Source organism: Schistocerca serialis, chromosome 2, assembly GCF_023864345.2.
Source record: "Schistocerca serialis cubense isolate TAMUIC-IGC-003099 chromosome 2, iqSchSeri2.2, whole genome shotgun sequence".
NCBI classification, from domain to species: domain Eukaryota; kingdom Metazoa; phylum Arthropoda; class Insecta; order Orthoptera; family Acrididae; genus Schistocerca; species Schistocerca serialis.
The window spans coordinates 365,325,690-365,347,860 of NC_064639.1; positions in this window are offsets into that span (position 1 = coordinate 365,325,690).

A 22,171-nucleotide genomic window follows, 5' to 3' on the forward strand; every position below is an offset into this window, starting at 1 on the left:
CCGGAAAACGGGGTAACTAAATAAATCAGTCCTGTAATCAATACAAAATATTGTGTTTTTCGTTTACAGTTATGTTGAGCTAGTAAGAAACTACGGAAGAATCTGTTAACAAGATTGAAACCAATTTTATGGAACACTGAAATCCAACTGTAAATACATTGCCTGACATAAAAAGCAAAGCACATAGAAAAAATGGTCGGATGTCAATGGAACTTCATAAACGTACACACCATCGAGAGTTTGTAAATGACTGGAGCTGCAATTTTGTGTGACACGTAGAATGTCCATCGCAGTGCATTAGAGTTGTTCATGTTTAACATACTTACCATGCGTGGTAGTGTGTATATGGGCGTAAACAGCGTCAGAGGTTGAGTGATCACCGTGAAAGACACGGAGACGATGCGTCGCATACACGTGTGAGACAGCGTTATCAGCATGTGACAAAGAGTTTGGAATGGGTCTCATTGCTGGTCTCTGTTTGGCCGGCTGGATGAGTCGTACAATACGCAGATCTGTGCAGCATTTGGATGTGACAGTGGCCCGATGTTGGACTGCAATAGAAGGTGAGGGTAGGCATCCTTGTCGTCAAAGTTCCGGTAAATCGGATCACGACAAGGGAGGATCGCCGTATTGTGCACCATGCACGTCTGCACTTGCCATCCGAGAGCAATTAACAGGCTCCCCACAACACTGTGTATCATCCCAGACCATTGGTAGGAGACTGGCATAGACGGACTAAATTACCGTCCCGTGAGCAGCCTGCTGTTAACACCATGACAAACAGCTGGCTTAGAAAAATGATTTAATACTGGTGCAACAACTTTTACCTTTGTAGTTGGTAATGGCACAAAAGCCGAAATCTGGACAGTACAAAATTCACTGAAGAACAAAAGAAACTTGTACACCTTCCTAATATCGTGTAGGGACCCCGGAAGCACACAGAAGTGTAGCAACACAACGTGGCATAGGCTCTACTAATGACTGAAGTAGAGCTGCAGGGAGCCGACACCATGAATCCTGCGGGGCTCTCCATAAATCCGTAAAAGTACGAGGGGCTGGGGATCTCTTCTGAACAGCACATTGCAAGGCATCCCACATATGCTCAATAGTGCTCATGTCGGGCACTTTGGTGGCCAGCGGAAGTGTTTAAACTCAGAAGAATGTTCCTGGAGGCACACTGCAGCAATTCTGGACTTGTGGAGTGTCGCGTTGTCCTGCTGGAATTGCCCAAGTCCGTCGGATGCACAATGGACATGAATGGATGCAGATGATCAGACAGGTTGCTTACGTAGGTGTCACCTGTCAGAGTCGTATCTAGCCGTGTCAGTGGTCCCACATCAACTGCACACGCCCCACACCATTACAGAGCCTCCACCAACTTAAACAGTCCCCTGCTGACATGCAAGGTCCATGGCTTCGTGAGGTTGTCTCCGTACCCGTACACGTCCATCCGTTCGATACAATTTGAAACGAGACTCGTCCGATCAGGAAACATGTTTCTAGTTATCAACAGTCCAACGTCGGTGTTGACGGGCCCAGGTTTTGTGTCGTGCAATAATCAAGGGTAACACGAGTGGGCCTTCGGTTCCGAAAGCCAGTATCGATGATGTTTCGTTGAATGGTTTGACACTTGTTGGTGGCCAAGCACTGAAATCTGCAGCAATTTGCGGGAGGGGTGCCCTTCTGTCACGTTGAACGATTCTTTTTAGTCGTCGTTGGTCCCGTTCTTGCAGGTCTTTTTCCGGTCGAAGGGATGTCTGAGATTTTATGTTTTACCGGATTTCTCATATTCACGGTACACTTGTGATATGGTCGTACGAGTAAATTCCCACGTATTCTCTACTTCAGAGATGCTGAGTCCCACCGCTCGTGCATCATCCATAGCTCCATGTTCAAACTCACTTAAATCTTGATAACCTGCCATTGTAGTAGCAGTAACCGATCTAACAACTGCGCCAGTTGTCTCATATAGGCGTCGCCGACTGCAGCGTCATATTCTGACTGTTTGCATATCTCTGTATTTGAATACGCATGCCTATACCAGTTTCTTGGGCGCTTCAGTGATCAGTGATGAATCGCGGTTCTGCACTACCGCGGATGACCGTATTCGGCGAGTATGGCGGCCACTCGTGGAGTGGTCCCTTCTTCCAATGTTTAGGAGAGACCCAGGGGTGTTACTCCAGGCGTCACTGTTTAGAGAGCCATGGTGTATTTCTGTAGATCACGGCTGGTAGTGAAGGAGCGAACTCTGACGCCACAACGGTATGCCACGGACATCCTGCGCCCTCGTGTTTTACATCACACAGGACAGATCGTGGTGCATTTTTTCAACAGGGCAATGCTCGTCCAAAAACGCCACATGCGTGTCGTTAACGACATCACAGCGCCAGTATCCAGGATATCAAGGACCAGTTACAACAGTTGTGGGCCAGCATGCCTCTGGAGTGCCTACCATGGCTTCATGACTGCCTTCCAAAGCCCATTCAGTGCACGCACACAGGGCAGATGGAGTGCAAAATCATACTTCTAAGTGGTCTCATATTGCCAAATTCCTCCTAAATTCGACTATTTGGTAACCACTGAACTAACATCACATTCCCTATCAACCTATTTCGTTTCAGTTCCTTTCCTCCATTAATTCTCCGCACTTCCATTTTTTGTCACGCAGTGTATATCTTCATAATGAAGCATGAAGCTGCGTCAGCCGCTGGCATTTTGTCCTGCATATTCATTCTTTTCATTCACTTCACATTAACCATATACATTTCTCTTCATCATACAAACTAAAAAATAACGGAGGGAAACAGCTTCCCTGATTTGAACCCTGTCTAATACTTTTTGGTTTCCCGAACACTTGTGCAGAATTGGTTTCCAGATTGCGCTGTTTTCATTTTATTCTTGCATACTGTTTTGCATGTTTTCGAAGCTTTTCTTTAACTGATGTACCTTAAGAAACAACTGAAAACTCTGAAAGATTTACACACACACACACACACACACACACACACACACACCCTTACTATCTTCATGTGCAATGGTGTATGTAAGTGAAACACAATCAAACTATTCAGAAGCTGTGACATGGTCACGAATCGAACAATGATCCAGAAAGTGTGAACTAAATTTTTTTATTTCCGTCTATGATCACGAAATGTTAGATTCTCGGACTAACGGTTTCTGTCAGCAATGACAGTCTTCAGATCTGCAGAAAAACATGGGAAAATCACAAATACATCTAGTGGATTGTCGGCAGCTTAACTTTTTTTTCCTTTATTGTGATTTCATTCCCTGCCCCATATGGGCAGGGGAGTGCTGCCAGCAGCACAATCCGACGCTCGTCAGCCGAGTGACGTAACAGGTAAAAAAGAGGCAACTATACATGTAAATGGCGATAAAAACGGGGACTTAAGAACATTAAAGGTGGAGAAAATTGGAGTTAAAATGTGCACTGACATGGGGATGTTCATTGTGGGACAATTTTTAATTCGACGTCAAGTTTTAACTAAGTTGGTGACTCGTGGAGCACATAAAATACACTGAAGTTACATGTACAAGATAAAAGTTGGTCATAGTATCAAAACTCAACAGAATGAAGTCACTTTAAAACCATAGTAAAAGATGGAGCACACACGACGAGGAATAAAAGCTGTCAGGAGAGACCAGCCGAGGGGGGAGGAGGTCTGAGAGGAGGGAAAAGGGGGGAAGGATGGTGCAGTGAGGGAGGGAGGTTTGGATGGGGTGGGAAGAAAAGAAAAGGATGGTGAGGGGCGCACCAAGGGGCAGGAGACGAGAGTGGGTGGGAGATGGAGACGAAAGGCAAGTTAGGAGGGAGCACAGAGAAACAGAATGGGTGCACTAAAAAGGGAGGGGAAGTGGAGAAGGGAGGAAAACTGCTCGAGGCAATGGAAGAGGAGAGATGAAGGAGCCTTGAGGAGTGAGAGGGGGGAAGGTAGGGTAAGAGCTGGTAGGAGGGGTAAAGCTCATCATCCAGGAGGGTAAGTACTGGAAGTTGTGTTGGGAAAGGAGGTGGAGGGTGTAGAGACGAAGAGAAGCCGGAACACAACAGGGAGGACGCGGCAATGGGCTGAGGGTAGAGAGGGTAGAAGACATGGGGGGGATCAACTCTGCGGACAATTTACAGGATGTGAATGTGTTCAAGGAAAAGGAGAGGATGTGGGAAGGGAAGGAGATCGGAGAGGATGTGAGAAGGGATTGTAGAGGATTCGTGTGGGGGACAGAAGACGGACATGGTAAGCGATGTGGAGTGCATGGTGTTCAAGGATTTGGAGGGCTTTATAGAATCTGTTAGGGGCGGATCTGCAGCTTAAAACAACGAAATAGGCCATAACAAAAAGTGTTACTGACATATATGTGAAAATTATGGACTTCAACTACTGTCCTAATGTAATGGAGCCATAGTGGCATCGTCAAAAGATAAACGCAAAACCAGTTCAGCATCATCACACGTAAATGAAATATTGTATACTCTAGAGTTATTTTGTTAAAAGCGCTACTGTTCAAAACAAACTCCCGTACAGCAGCCAAAAAATGTTTCTGTTGCAAGCTTGCCAGGTGTCACTACTATAGACGTATACGTATTCTTCAGTCTATAATTGTGCCATATTGAATAGAAAGAAGAATATAATCTGTAGAAGGCTGACCAGGGGTATAAACTTTAAGAAAATCATCAGTCTTTGAATGGTTTAATGCGGGTCGCCACAAATTCCTCTCCTGTGCCAACCTCCTCATCTCAGAGTAGTACTTGCAACCTACGCCCTCAAGTATTAGCTGGATGTGTTCCAACCTCTGTTTTCCTCTACAATTTTTACTCTCTACAGTTTCCTCTAGCATCTGCCAAGTTAGCAGATTTCATTAACTTCATCTACTTCGTGATCACAAATTCCGATATTTAAGTTTTCACTGTTTTCATTTCTGTTATTTATCATTATTTTCGTCTTTCTTCGATTTACTATGAGTCCATATTCTGCACTCTTTAAGCCGTTCATTTCATTCAGTAGATCCTATAATTCTTCTTCAGTTTCACTAAGGATAGCAGTATCATCAGCGAATCTTATCATTGATATCCTTTCACCTTGAATTTTAATTCAATTCTTGAACTTTTCTTTTATTTCCATCATTGTTTCTTCTATATATAGATTGAATCGTAGCGGCGTAAGACTACACTCCTGTCTTACACCATTTTTAGCTCCAGCACTTCACACTTGGTCTTCTACTCTTGCCCGCATCTCGTGGTCGTGTGGTAGCGTTCTCGCTTCCCACGCCCGGGTTCTCGGGTTCGATTCCCGGCGGGGTCAGGGATTTTCTCTGCCTCGTGATGGCTGGGTGTTGCGTGCTGTCCTTAGGTTAGTTAGGTTTAAGTAGTTCTAAGTTCTAGGGGACTGATGACCATAGTGCTCAGAGCCATTTTTTTTCTTCTACTCTTATTGTTCCTCCTTGGTTCTTCTAGATATTGTATATTACCCATATTGTATATTACCCATCCTTCCCTATTGCTTACCCCTATATTTATCAGACTTTCGAACAGCTTGCACCATTGTTCAAATTCTGGGAAAATTTTTAAATTCACAACTTGCACCATTCTACGTCGTCGAATGTTTTCTTCGGGTCGACAGATCCTATAAATGTGTCTTAATTTCTCTTTAGTTTTGCTTCCGTTATCAGATGCAACGTCAGAACTGCCGTTCTGGTGCCTTTACCTTTCCTGATAGTCATCGAACATCCTCAGTTCCCTTTTCCGTTCTTGTGTGTATTACTCTTGCCAGCAACTTGTATGCATGAGCTTTTACGCTGATCATATGATAATTCTCGCACTTTCTGGCTCTTGCATGTCGGGAATTGTGTGGATGATATTATCTGAAAGTTAGATGGTGTATCGCCAACTCAGACATTCTACACACCAACGAGAATAGTCGTTTTGTTGACACCCCCTCCCCCATTATTTTAGGAATTCTGAAGGAATGTTATCTATCCCTTCTGCCTTATTTGATTTTAAGTCTTTCAAAAGTCTTGTAAATTCTGTTTTTAATACTGAATCCCCTCTCTCTTCCCTATCGACTCTAGATCGATTTCTTCCGTCACGTCAGTAAGTCCGCCTCATAGAGGCACTCAATGTGCTCTTTCCATCTACCTTCTCTCTCCTCTGCATTTAACAGTTATACTCCCTTTGCACTCTTAGTGTTACCATCCTTGCTTTTAGTGTCAACGAAGACTGTTTTGAGTTTTCTATATGCTGAACTAGTCCTTCCGACAATCATTTCGTTTTCGATTTATTCACATTTTTCATGCGACCATGTCGCCTTACCTTAACTGCACTTCCTATTTATTTCATCCCTAGACTTTTGTTTCTGTATTCCTGAATTTCCTGGAACATTTTCGTACTTCCTTCTTTCATCGATCAACTGAAGTATTTCTTCTATTACCCATGGCCTCTCAACAGTTTTCTACTTTGTACCGGCGATTTTCTTTCCAACTTCGGTGAGCGCCCATTTTATAGATGCCTATTCCTCTCCAACTCAACTGCCTACTGATTTATCGCCGCATCTGTAGCGCCAAAGAGCTTCAAGCGTACCTCTTCATTCCTTAGTACTTCTGTATCCCATTCCTTTGAGCGTTGATTCTTTCTGGCTAGCCTCTTAAACTTCAGCCTACTCTTCATCACCACTAAATCGTGATCTCAGTCTATATCTGCTCCTGGTTACGCCTTATAATCCAAATTCTGATTTCGCAGTCACTGTCTTACCATGAGGTAATCTAACTGAAATCATCCCCTAATCTTCTGGCATTTTCCAAGTGTGCCTTCTCCTCCTGTGATTATTCGACAGTGTATTCGCTGTTACTTGCTGAAATTTATTACAGAACTCATTCTTTCTCCTCTCTCATTCCCAGTCCCAAGCTCATATTCTTCCTTATCTCAGCCCATATTCTCCTGTAACCCTTTCTTCTACTCCATCTACTACAATCGCATTCCAGTCCCCCCTGACTATTAGATATTCATCTCCCCTTACGTGCTGAACTACCCGTTCAATGTCCTCATATACTTTATCCCCTCATCTTCAACCTACGACGTCGGCACGTATACTTGAACTATCGTTGTCAGTGTTGGTTTGCTGTCGAATCTGATGAGAGCAATCCTATCACCAAATTGCTCACCGAAACTCACTCTGTGTTATATATTCCTAAAAACAACGAACCCTACACCCGTTATACCATTTTCTGCTGCTGTTGACGTTATCCTATACGAGTCCGACTAGGAGTCGCTGTCTTTTTTCCATTTCACTTCACTGATCCTCCTCTACATCTAGCATTTCCCTTTTCAGATTTTCTAGCTTCCCTTCCACGTTCGAATTTCTGACAGTCCACGCCCCAACTAGTAGAGCGTTAACCTTCTGTTGGTCATTCAATCTTTTTCTCATAGTAACCTCCATCCTTGGCAGTCCCCCTGCGGGAGATCCGAATGCGGGACTAGTCGGAACCTTTTGCCAATGGGGAGATCATCAGGACATTTTTCAGTTACAAGCCAGATGTCCTGCGGATACACATTATATGTGTTTAATGTAGTGTTTTCCGTTTCCTTCTACATCCTCATGCCGTTGATCATTGCTGATTCTTCCGCCTTTAGGGACAGTTTCCTACCCATAAACGTATGTCCGCTCCTCCGCCCTCTTTGACAAGGCTGTTGGCTGAATGAAGTGTGACTTCTTATGCCGGAAGTCTTCGTCCGCCACTGCTGATTATTTTTATTCAAAATTTAAGTGGTGGTGGGGTTTGGACCCGGGACCGAGGACGTTTCGATTACTAATCAAAGACGCTAACCTAGACCACGAGTCCAAGTAACAACAGTAACAAAATGCAATAAATTGAAACACAACCAAAGTTAGATTAAATAGTCAAGTGAAAGAATTCTGATAATCTCTTGTGGAGAATTTTAGAGAAAAATATAACTACATATCTAAGCTTACGGACTTCACAGAATAACATAAGAACGATAAAAAAATACGGAATGAAGCCAAATGGATGACACAACAGACTGTAGTAAGTTGACATGACAGCCAGAATGCGGAACAGGCGAGAAGTGATGAGACGAAATTAACCTCCGCAAGGCTCCTCGTACCCTGCGACACGTAGTCCCAAGAAAATAATGATAAAAGGAGGATATTAGTGTTTAACGTCCCGTCGACAACGAGGTCATTAGAGACGGAGCGCAAGCTCGAGTGAGGGAAGGATGGGGAAGGAAATCGGCCGTGCCCTTTCAAAGGAACCATCCCGGCATTTGCCTTAAGCGATTTAGGGAAATCACGGAAAACCTAAATCAGGATGGCCGGAGACGGGATGGAACCGTCGTCCTCCCGAATGCGAGTCCAGTGTGCTAACCAGAAAATAATGATAAAATTATGTAGTTAATCCGGTTATTATATGAACAGAGAAAGGACAAGAAAACACGAAGTAATACGCTTAATGTAAAAAAAGAAGTAGATATATAAAGCATTATATACAAGATAAAGACAAAGGCAATGAGCGTATGTTGCCTATTGCCTACTGCTTGGACATTTGTGTTAACCTCACTGGTGTCACCCTCTGTCAATAATAGAATGTCGTCAAAATATCGTTTCTAATAGATTGTTCTCTCTTTTTGCTGTGGAACCATGGCAAAAAATTTACATTCTAAATCGTTCACGAACATATCAACTAAATACCAATTAGGCTATTACTCGTCCCAAGGCCATCCTTTTAATCATATATTTTGTCACTGAAAGTAAAAAAAAAAGTTCTAAACAAAAACAAAATCTGGAAGTTCATTTAGTGCTGCACACTCCGCAGTACTGATCTACCATATAGTGCTTTACATATTTACTTCGTTTTCTTACATTATGCGTATTACTCCCACGTTTTCTTGTCCTTTCTCAGTTCACATAATATACTTCACTAACTAGGTAATTTTGTTAATTGACTGTTACGGTATTTTGTCATTATTTTCTTGGAACTGCTTGTCGCAGGGGACCATGGGGCTCTCTGGCGGATAAGTTCCTCTGACCACTTCTCGCCGATGCGGCATTCTGCCGCTCATGTTTGCAGAGGGCGTTGGTTACATACTATAGTCTGTTGTTCCATCCATTTCACTTCTTTCCATATTTTTTTATCATTTTCATGTAATTCTATGAACTCCTTGAGCTTGTCCTCATTTTTTTTTTCTTTATTGCACTTTGGTAGGGGGGGGGGGGGGCTGCAGCGTAATAGGCTGCTCTACAGCCTAAAGAACAGCTGAAAAACAATGACAATATAAAAACAATAAAAACAGGTGATAAAACGGTGACATTGTAAAAAACTGTAAAATGGCGAGAAGTTGTGGAATTTAAAATATAAAAACATGGCGGTGACGATGCGAATGTAGACACACAGTAAGTAGACAGGCACAATTAAAAAACATGGCGAGAGTCTGGTTTATGTTCGCATGAGATAAAAAAACACAACTAGCGACAGTATAGAGGCGACACGGTGGCAGATGGGGGCGGGGGGAGAACCCGGACCGATGAGGGGGGAAAAGGGGGGGAAGCGAGGAAAAGGCGGTACCAGTGGAGGAAGAGGACATAGAAAATAAGAGGGGCAAGGCGGACACTGAAGGAGGCAGTGGAGGGGAAAGCAAAAGGACTTGGGGGAGAGAAGGGAGGCAGAGAGAGGGTAGGCGGGGAAAAAACAGGATGGAAATGGGGGAGGGAGCGTCCTCGTGTATGGCATTACATTTTTATCTGAAATTCGCCACAAAAACGAACCAGAATTATTGTCACTTAACTAATTAATCCAACTATAGTCGTGTTTTAATTTATTGCGTGTTATAACTCTTATGATTTTTACACCTGGAAACTGGTAAGCCTACTATAGACTTAACAGTCTGTATTCTTTCTACTCCGCGTCGCACAGTTATGGACTGAAGAACATGTGTACGCCTATACTAGTGACATCTGGCGAGCTTGCGACGCAAACATTTTGTGGCTACTGTACAGCAGTTTGTTTTGAACAGTAGCACTTTTAACAAAATGGCTCCAGGATGTACGATATTCCATTTGTGTGTGACAATGCTGAGCTTATTTTGTGTTGATTTTTAGACGATGCCACTATGGCTTCATTATATTAGGACATGTTTTTGAAACAGGTTTGCCTCGTCGTAGTTAAAGTGCTTAGTTTTCCAATTTATGTCAGTAATACTTTTCATTATGATCTGTTTTGTTGTTTTAAACTACAGACAATCCACAAGTTGTATGTATGTTTCTCCCATGTTTTATTGCAGATCTGAAGATACTGGTAGTACCTGACATTTTGTGATCGTAGACGGAATAAATAAATTTGTTCTATGCTTTCTGGATCCCTGTTCGATTCGTGACCATGTCGCAGTTTGTAAAACTTGTGTTCTGTCTGGCTCACGACAGAGTCAAAAGGCTCTGTAAACTGAAGCAGTAAATCAGTACCGGAATAATGAATATTAAGTTCAATAAACAATATTTTGCTGCTGGTGTCACTCCGAACTATGCAAAAGTGAAAATTAAGCAGCGGTCAGAACTTGCCTTATCAGTTAAAACTGGATTAGCATCCAGTTACGAGAATCATATAAACACAAAGGCTTCTCAAATAAAAGAGCTGTCAAATTACATTTTCAACTAAGCAATAAACTTTCTTGTACTCAGTTTCAGTTTGTGTTGCAAGAAATTTCTAGAAGGGCCGGGAATAATATAGACAAAATTGAAAAACGGCATAACAAAAAGTTGACTAAATTAATCAAACCTCAAAATGTAAATGTAAAAAATAAGGATGGCATTGGGCAACATCAGTTCAATAACAGGATACTGAACTTAACAAGTATTGTACTCAGTGACGACGAAAACACTTTGCTCTATAACTGTCCACAACATAGCATCACGCCAAATGTTGGAAAGGAAAATATTAAGCGCATAATAGTTGAGACTAAAATGATATGCGTTGCAGCAAAGTTGACAAAACTAGAAATTGCAGACACAGCCAGTAAAGTCAATAAAACTTTATCAGTTCCAAATAGTTCTTGTATAGATGTAAAACTTGAGAGTCGTACTTCAAAAAAATCGAAACACAAAGTTAAAGAAAGAGAAGGCAGTGGTCATTCGAGCAGATAAGGGGGATACGACAGCTCTTATTGTATGCAGATGAGTACGGAAGAACACTTTGCAGAAAACGATGTAATAGAAATTTACGTAGATCCAACTTGGAAGTTTCAGACTGGTTTTTGTAGGAAGATAGACAGCTCCCAGTTTCTTCTTAACGATTATGAAAAGAAATAGCTTAAAAAGCTTCCCCAGCTTACACCTCAAATCAGGATTCACAAAGATGGAAATCCAGGTCGTCCGACTGTGATGTCACCATGCTATAAACTAAATAAGTTTATTAACGATAAACTTAAATCAATTTCACGTTCGACACTTATTTTGGGGTTAATAACAGTTCCGAACTTGCAGATGCTATCAGGGATATACATATACCAAATACTGCGGCATTAGCATCCTTGGATGTAAAAAGCCTTCACAATGCCCCGATAATAGAAACTACTTAAATTATTAGACGTAAGCTGCTATCCCATAACAAGATCAGTAATTCAGAGTGTACAGAACTAATGGAATTTCTAGATTTTGTTTTAGCTTAGAGTTGTGTTTACTTTCAATCACCAAATATATTACCAAAAAGATGAGCTTGTGATGGGTAATAGCCTAGCTGATACAATAGCAAATATTTTTGTGAACGATTTAGAATGTAAATTTTTTGCCAAGTTTCCACAGCTAAAAGAAAAAATCCATATATTATGTTGACGACATTTTGTTATTGACAGAGGATGACACCAGTGAGGTTAACACATTTGCCCAAGCATAAGGCAGCGTGCACCCAAAAATAACTTTCACTACTGAACTTGAAAAAGAGAACTCCATTAACTAACTCGACCATACTGTTACGAAAGTTTTCCATTTTCAGAAACCTGCATGTTCAGATATTATCATCAATGCCAGTTCATTCCATCTTCCACGAAATAAAATACCTTTCTTCGTCTCTGTGATGCAACGGCTCCTTCGTCCACATTTGACCGAAAGTGAAATAAATAAATAACTGCAATATTGCAATAAATAATGGTTTTTGTTTAAATGACGTCATGGGTCTTTACAATAGGCTAAAGAAACGTATAATAAACAGTAGGCAGTCGCACTCTAACCGAGATAATAGAATCAATAAAGAACGAATGAAAACCTTTCCAATGAAATTTCACGGCAAATCTCCAGAAAAGAGAGAAATGTTTCAGAAAATCTAATGTTAAATGTGGCTTGCAAATTAACAACACCCCAAAAATGCGAGTAAAACAAACTGAAAAGGGCTTGTGACAAATCTGATAGGTCTGGAGCATAGAGCATTGATTTTAATAACCGTGATAAGTGTTATATCGGCCAAATCAGACGCAGCTCTAACGTAAGGTTTAAGGAGCATTCCCAGCCGCCTATTTAATAAAACTCGTTATTGCTCAGAGACATTCTGAATGATCTTTGGTTTGTGGGGCGCTCAACTGGGTGGTCATCAACGCCTGTACAAAGCCTAAATTTTAACACAGTCCAATCTAACCACTGTCTTGAATAATGATGATGATGAAATGATGAGGACAACACAAACACCCAGTCCGCGGGCAGAGAAAATCCCGAACCCGGCCGGAAATCGAACCCGGGTCCCCGGGACCCAGAGGCAGCAACGCTAGACACTAGACCACGAACTGCGGACGACATTCAGAATAATATGTGTACCATCTACAGGCTGCGGAAAGACTGTGCACTCAGCCTGTGAGAAGAGTGAAACATAACGCGAAAAAAAAAAAAAAAAAAAAAAAAAAAAAAAAAAAAAAACAAGAGCCAGCAAAAGTTCACAATAGGCAGAGCGATTTTATACCCAATGCCTACTTTGCTTCGTTTGACCATGTTTTACTTTAATCACTGAACGCCTCTCTTATATATATCTTGCCGTTGTTTTTACCTAGTATATAGCGCTTTATATATTTACTTCGTTTTCTTACGTTAAGCGTATTACTCCTGTGTTTTCTTACCTTTTCTCTGTTCATGCATTATACTTCATTAACTAGATAACGCCCAGATACAGCAATAAGGAATAGCGCAGTAGGCAGTACAGTTGAAGAGGAATGGACATCTCTAAAAAGGACCATCACAGAATTTGGGAAGGAAAACATAGGTACAAAGAAGGTAGCTGCGAGGAAACCATGGGTAACAGAAGAAATACTTCAGTTGATTGATGAAAGGAGGAAGTACAAATATGTTCCGGGAAAATCAGGAATACAGAAATACAAGTCGCTGAGGAATGAAATAAATAGGAAGTTCAGGGAAGCTAAAACGAAATGGCTGCAGGAAAAATCGAAAATGATATGATTGTCGGAAGGACAGACTCAGCATACAGGAAAGTCAAAACAACCTTTGGTGACATTAAAAGCAACGGTGGTAACATTAAGAGCGCAACGGGAATTCCACTGTTAAATGCAGAGGAGAGAGCAGATAGGTGGAAAGAATACATTGAAAGCCTCTATGAGGGTGAAGATTTGTCTGATGTGATAGAAGAAGAAACAGGAGTAGATTTAGAAGAGATAGGGGATCCAGTATTAGAGTCGGAATTTAAAAGAGCTTTGGAGGACTTACGGTCAAATAAGGCAGAAGGGATAGATAACACTCCATCAGAATTTCTAAAATCATTGGGGGAAGTGGCAACAAAACCAATATTCAAGTTGGTGTGTAGAATATATGAGTCTGGCGACATACTATCTGACTTTCGGAAAAGCATCATCCACACAATTCCGAAGACGGCAAGAGCTGACAAGCGCGAGAATTATCGCACAATCAGCTTAACTGTTCATGCATCGAAGCTGCTTACAAGAATAATACACAGAAGAATGGAAAAGAAAATTGAGAATGCGCTAGGTGACGATCAGTTTGGCTTTAGGAAAAGTAAAGGGACGAGAGAGGCAATTCTGACGTTAAAGCTAATAATGGAAGCAAGGCTAAAGAAAAATCAAGACACTTTCATAGGATTTGTCGACCTGGAAAAAGCGTTCGACTATATAAAATGGTGCAAGCTGTTCGAGATTCTGAAAAAAAGTAGGGGTAAGCTATAGGGAGAGACGGGTCATATACAATATGTACAACAACCAAGAGGGAATAATAAGAGTGGACGATCAAGAACGAAGTGCTCGTATTAAGAAGGGTGTAAGACAAGGCTGTAGCCTTTCGCCCCTACTCTTCAATCTGTACATCGAGGAAGCAATGATGGAAATAAAAGAAAGGTTCAGGAGTGGAATTAAAATAAAAGGTGAAAGGATATCAATGATACGATACGCTGATGACATTGCTATCCTGAGTGAAAGTGAAGAAGAATTAAATGATCTGCTGAACGGAATGAACAGTCTAATGAGTACACAGTATGGTTGAGAGTAAATCAGAGAAAGACGAAGGTAATGAGAAGTAGTAGAAATGAGAACAGCGAGAAACTTAACATCAGGATTGATGGTCACGAAGTCAATGAAGTTAAGGAATTCTGCTACCTAGGCAGTAAAATAACCAATGACGGACGGAGCAAGGAGGACATTAAAAGCAGGCTCGCTATGGCAAAAAAGGCATTTCTGGGCAAGAGAAGTCTACTAATATCAAATACCGGCCTTAATTTGAGGAAGAAATTTCTGAGGATGTACGTCTGGAGTACAGCATTGTATGGTAGTGAAACATGGACTGTGGGAAAACCGGAACAGAAGAGAATCGAAGCATTTGAGATGTGGTGCTACAGACGAATGTTGAAAATTAGGTGGACTGATAAGGTAAGGAATGAGGAGGTTCTACGCAGAATCGGAGAGGAAAGGAATATGTGGAAAACACTGATAAGGAGAAGTGACAGGATGATAGGACATCTGCTAAGACATGAGGGAATGAGTTCCATGGTACTAGAGGGAGCTGTAGAGGGCAAAAACTGTAGAGGAAGACAGAGATTGGAATACGTCAAGCAAATAAATGAGGACGTAGGTTGCAAGTGCTACTCTGAGATGAAGAGGTTAGCACGGGAAAGGAATTCGTGGCGGGCCGCATCAAACCAGTCAGTAGACTGATGGCCCAAAAAAAAAAAAAAAAAAAAAAAAAAAAAAAAAAAAAAAAAAACTAGATAATCTTGTTAATATTCTGGTACCGTGTTGTATCACTGTTTTCTTGGAACGCTATGTCGCAGGGTATGGGGGGCCATGTGGCGGTTTAAGTTCCTCTGAGCACTTCTCGCCCATGCAGCTTTCTGGCGGTCATGTCAACAGAGGATGCCGACTACTTACTACAGTCTGTTGTGTCATCTTTCCATATTTATTTTATTTTCATTTTAATCTGTGAATTCCGTAAGCTTGTCCTTGCGTGTGTCAATATTTTTTATCTAAAATTCGCAGTAAGAGCTTATCAGAATTAACGTCACTTAACTATTTTCCTTTTTAACAATCTAACTTTTGTGTTTTAATTTATTGCATATTGTTACTGTTAGGAGTTGTACACCTGGTAAGTTTACTACATACTTCAACGATTCTTTCTGTTCCATATTGCACATTTATTTTTGATTGTGAAGAATGTGTGTTCGCCTACAGTAGCGGCATCCTGTGTGCTTGCGACACAAACATTTTGTGACTGCTGTACGCAGTTTGTTTTTCTAGAGCAGTGCTTTTAACGAAATGACTCTAGTACATACAATATTTCATATACGTATCACGTTGCTGAACTGGTTTTGTGTTTATCTTTTGACGATGCCACTACGGCTCCATTATATTAGGACTTGTTTTTGAAATAGGTATGAAATGAAATGGCTCTGAGCAGTATGGGACTTAACAGCTGAGGTCATCAGTCCCCTAGAACTTAGAACTACTTAAACCTAACTAAGCTAAGGACACCACACACATCCATGCCCGAGGCAGGATTCGAACCTGCGACCGTAGTAGCAGCGAGGTTCCAGACTGTAGCGCCTGGAACCGCTCGGCCAATTTTCACATGTGCGCCAGTAATACTTGTCATTATCACCTATTTTGTTGTACTAAGCTGGAGACAATCCACTAGCTGTATTTGTGTTTTTCCCATGTTTTGCAGCAGGTATGAGGATGGCAATTGCTGACCGAAATCGGTAGTGTGAGGACCTAATATTTTTTTTTCTAATAGTACTACTGATAGGAGAGTGGTATTATCAGTTAACTGTCCTGCCAGTTCACGCGGAAAAATTTTGTCACAGTACATTAATTATTGAAATCTCAGGTTTAGAATCTATAACAACAACTTATAGCCATAGGCATGGCACAAAGTCATCCTTTCGGCCTTGCATGTACGTGTAAGGCAGTTGGACGTGTTTTTAGATCTCTGGAGACAAATGATGTGGCAAAACGACAGCAACTGTCAGAAAATTCGCGAGTAGCAGCAACTAAAAGTGAAACTTTTATGTCGTAGTCTTCCTTAACATGTACATTATTTTCATGAAATAGCACCACGCCCGTACATACTGATGTCTCCCAAAGCAAAGAACAGTATTGCCAAAAGGAAAGTAAAATCCATGCCTTAACCTTGCTTAACTTTTCTAGCAGCATAGCTGATGATAGTCACCCTGCATGTCTCCTGTATGATTGCCAACAAGCGTCATGTTATCTAACTGCAGATCAGCGCTTACTTAATTGATGAGAAATAGTAATAACCCAATTACACGTACGACATAAAAAAACGATAACTTTATTCCATAGCCATCGAAAGGTGGTCAGACCTCAGTTGAATAATAAGCACATAAGGAAACGGAATTTTAGTTGTTCTCACTTAGTCACTATGAAAAAGTTGGTAGTTGTGGAAACCCAGCTACCTAAGAAGTGTTAGTAGGCCTCCATCCAGGAACATGTTGAACAAAAAGTGGCATGAGACATTCAGAAGCAGGGAAGGAGCTTATGCGCAAACATATTCTCTGCTAGAAGTGGTCATTCGTATGGTAAATTCTGAGGTTCCTGAAGCTTCAGAACCATCGTTTCACCCCTGCGCTTGCATAACAGCTACGTCGTGAAGTATCTGCATCACATCAGTGTTACACCATCTTGGCCGTGTGCGTTTGGTGCAGACGAAGAGTCTGATCGTACAATTTTCTGTTAATTTAATCGGTGTGATTCCACCAATTAGTTACTGTAATATTTTATAAAACTGACCTGTCATTGAAACTGTCTGATGAATTGCAAGGTATACTGTTATAGATGTTTTAGTCAATATGAATACCCGCGTTTGACAACGAGGCCTATATACTGTTGTATGAAATTTGCATCAGATTTAACATGTTAATTTGACTCTATTGCGTTATTAAACAACATTTTAGTGCTGGCTGTAGGAGCCTGTGTCACTAAAAAAATTACACCACTACACATAATCGTTGCTATTCTTAGTCTCTGTTCTTAGTCTTCTGATTTTTTTTTTCCGACACTCGGTATTTGTGTGTTGGTTCTCATTAAATCTTATGTTGTACAGGATGTCTGGTTGACTGTTAAAAAGCCACACACATCGCTAATCTTTCGAAGTAAACCGACAAAACGGTTCAAATGGCTCGTAGCACTATGGGACTTAAAATCTATGGTCATCAGTCCCCTAGAACTTAGAACTACTTAAACCTAACTAACCTAAGGACAGCACACAACACCCAGTCATCACGAGGCAGAGAAAATCCCTGACCCCGCCGGGAATCGAACCCGGGAACCCGGGCGTGGGAAACGAGAACGCTACCACACGACCACGAGCTGTGGACGAAGTAAACCGAATGCATACATAAATAAGTAACTTAAGGTAAACGCTTAGCTGACTTTTCCTTGTGCGGTAGACTGATGACCTTAGAAGCTCAGAGCCATTTGAACCTTGTGCGGTAAATAAAAGACACACACTTAAAACATCAAACATACAAGGGAAACGTAAAAGATTTGCAAGTAGATCAGGGTAACGGACAAGAAGGGCATTCAGAAGCACGCAAGGACGCTTATCACTTGTAGGTACGAAACTGCAAGCAGCTTAACTGTGAGGACATGATAATTTACCCATTAGTGGCGATAAAGTAACCCCCAGCGTAAGTATCAAAGCCAGTAGACGACAGCAACGATAAACTGGCTGCCGGCCTTCAGGTACGGCATTGTACAAAATGTAACGAGAAGGCCAACTCGATATTAGCGTAAGACATTAGCCTAAGACGAAACGGAGACACAGTTCAACTTGGCGAGGGTACATGTGGAGAGTGGCCATAGCTTTGTTCATAGAGCTATCCGATAACCCGCCTCAAGTGCTTTACAGCTACAAAGAGTGGGCAAAAATATGGAAACACCACAAACACAGCATGCCTAATACGGGGTAGAAAACTCATTGGCATTCAGTACAGCTTGTGCTGGTCTTTTATGGTTTTCGAGGGAATCTCATACAACTCTTCCTGCAAAATAGTGATAAGTTCTGGTAGCTACGAAGGAGGTGGATAGTGACCACGCATCCTTTGCTCCAAAGCAAACTACATAGGCTCAATAATATTGACATCTGGTGACTGTAGTGGCCAGGGTGTTGCCACACTTCATCCTCGCGTTCAAAAAATCAGTTCTGAGCGATACGAGGTGTGTCGTCTTGGAACACAGCTTCAGCACTGGGGTATAAACAGTGTACCATGGGACAGACCTGATCAGCAAAAATAGTCACATAATCGTTGGTAGTAAAGCGACCTTGCAGAGTAATTATGGGGCCCGTTGGGATTCATCGATTTTTTTTTTTTTTTTTTTTTTGGTCATCAGTCTACTGACTGGTTTGATGCGGCCCGCCACGAATTCTTGTCCTGTGCTAACCTCTTCATCTCAGAGTAGCACTTGCAACCTACGTCCTCAATTATTTGCTTGACGTATTCCAATCTCTGTCTTCCTCTACAGTTTTTGCCCTCTACAGCTCCCTCTAGTACCATGGAAGTCATTCCCTCATGTCTTAGCAGATGTCCTATCATCTTGTCCCTTCTCCTTATCAGTGTTTTCCACATATTCCTTTCCTCTCTGATTCTGCATAGAACCTCCTCATTCCTTACTTTATCAGTCCACCTAATATTCAACATTCGTCTATAGCACAACATCTCAAATGCTTCGATTCTCTTCTGTTCCGGTTTTCCCACAGTCCATGTTTCACTACCATACAATGCTGTAATCCAGACGTACATCCTCAGAAATTTCTCCCTCAAATTAAGACCGGTATTTGATATTAGTAGACTTCTCTTGGCCAGAAATGCCTTTTTTGCCACAGCGAGTCTGCTTTTGATGTCCTCCTTGCTCCGTCCGTCATTGATAATTTTACTGCCTAGGTAGCAGAATTCCTTAACTTCATTGACTTCGTGACCATCAATCCCGATGTTAAGTTTCTCGCTGTTCTCATTTCTACTACTTCTCATTACCTTCCTCTTTCTCCGATTTACTCTCAAACCATACTGTGTACTCATTAGACTGTTCATTCCGTTCAGCAGATCATTTAATTCTTCTTCACTTTCACTCAGGATAGCAATGTCATCAGCGAATCGTATCATTGATATCCTTTCACCTTTTATTTTAATTCCACTCCTGAACCTTTCTTTTATTTCCATCATTGCTTCCTCGATGTACGGATTGAAGAGTAGGGGCGAAAGACTACAGCCTTGTCTTACACCCTTCTTCATACGAGCACTTCGTTCTTGATCGTCCACTCTTATTATTCCCTCTTGGTTGTTGTACATATTGTATATGACCCGTCTCTCCCTATAGCTTACCCCTACTTTTTTCAGAATCTCTAACAGCTTACACCATTTTATATTGTCGAACGTTTTTTCCAGGTCGACAAATCCTATGAAAGTGTCTTGATTTTTCTTTAGCCTTGCTTCCATTATTAGCCGTAACGTCAGAATTGCCTCTCTCGTCCCTTTACTTTTCCTAAAGCCAAACTGATCGTCACCTAGCGCATTCTCAATTTTCTTTTCCATTCTTCTGTATATTATTCTTGTAAGCAGCTTCGATGCATGAGCTGTTAAGCTGATTGTGCGATAATTCTCGCACTTGTCAGCTCTTGCCGTCTTCGGAATTGTGTGGATGATGCTTTTCCGAAAGTCAGATGGTATATCGCCAGACTCATATATTCTACACACCAACGTGAATAGTCGTTTTGTTGCCACTTGCCCCAATGATTTTAGAAATTCTGATGGAATGTTATCTATCCCTTCTGCCTTTTTTGACCGTAATTCCTCCAAAGCTCTTTTAAATTCCGATTCCAATACTGGATCCCCTATCTCTTCTAAATCGACTCCTGTTTCTTCTTCTATCACATCAGACAAATCTTCGCCCTCATAGAGGCTTTCAATGTATTCTTTCCATCTATCTGCTCTCTCCTCTGCATTTAACAGTAGAATTCCCGTTGCACTCCTAATGTTACCACCGTTGCTTTTAATGTCACCAAAGGTTGTTTTCACTTTCCTGTATGCTGAGTCTGTCCTTCCGACAATCATATCTTTTTCGATGTCTTCACATTTTTCCTGCAGCCATTTCGTCTTAGCTTCCCTGCACTTCCTATTTATTTCATGTCTCAGCGACTTGTATTTCTGTATTCCTGATTTTCCCGGATCATGTTTGTAGTTCCTCCTTTCATCAATCAACTGAAGTATTTCTTCTGTTACCCATGGTTTCTTCGCAGCTACCTTCTTTGTACCTATGTTTTCCTTCCCAACTTCTGTGATGGCCCTTTTTAGAGATGTCCATTCCTCTTCAACTGTATTGCCTACTGCGCTATTCCTTATTGCTGTATCTATAGCGTTAGAGAACTTCAAACGTATCTCGCCATTCCTTAGTACTTCCGTATCCCACTTCTTTGCGTATTGATTCGTCCTGACTAATGTCTTGAACTTCAGCCTACTCTTCATCACTACTATATTATGATCTGAGTCTATATCTGCCTCTGGGTACGCCTTACAATCCAGTATCTGATTTCTGAATCTCTGTCTGACCATGATGTAATCTACTTGAAATCTTCCCGTATCTCCCGGCCTTTTCCAAGTATACCTCCTCCTCTTGTGATTCGTGAACAGGGTATTCGCTATTACTAGCTAAAACTTGCTACAGAACTCAATTAGTCTTTCTCCTCTTTCATTCCTTGTCCCAATCCCATATTCTCCTGTAACCTTTTCTTCTACCCCTTCCCCTACAACTGCATTCCCGTCGCCCATGACTATTAGATTTTCGTCCCCCTTTACATATTGCATTACCCATTCAATATCCTCATACACTTTCTCTATCTGTTGTCGGTGTTGGTCTGCTGTCGATTCTGATTAGAACAACCCGGTCACTGAACTGTTCACAGTAACACACCCTCTGCCCTACCTTCCTATTCATAACGAATCCTATACCTGTTATACCATTTTATGCTGCTGTTGATATTACCCGATACTCATCTGACCAGAAATCCTTGTCTTCCTTCCACTTCACTTCACTGACCCCTACTATACCTAGATTGAGCCTTTGCATTTCCCTTTTCAAATTTTCTAGTTTCCCTACCACGTTCAAGCTTCTGACATTCCACGCTCCGACTCGTAGAACGTTATCCTTTCGTTGATTATTCAATCTTTTTCCCATGGTAACCTCCCCCTTGGCAGTCCCCTCCCGGAGATCCGAATGGGGAACTTTTCCGGAATCTTTTGCCAATGGAGAGATCATCATGACACTTCTTCAATTACAGGCCACATGTCCTGTGGATACACGTTACGTGTCTTTAATGCAGTGGTTTCCATTGCCTTCTCTATCCTCATGTCGTTGATCATTGCTGATTCTTCTGTCTTTAGGGGCAATTTCACACCCCTAGGTCAAGAGAGTGCCCTGAACCTCTATCTGCTCCTCCGCCCTCTTTGACAAGGCCGTTGGCAGAATGAGGCTGACTTCATATGCCGGAAGTCTTCGGCCACCAATGCTGATTATTTATCAAAATTTAGGCAGTGGCGGGGATCGAACCCGGGACCGAAGACGTTTTGATTATGAATCAAATACGCTACCCCTGGACCACGGGTACTACCTCGATATGTCTGCCAAAATCATTACCGAACCCCCGTC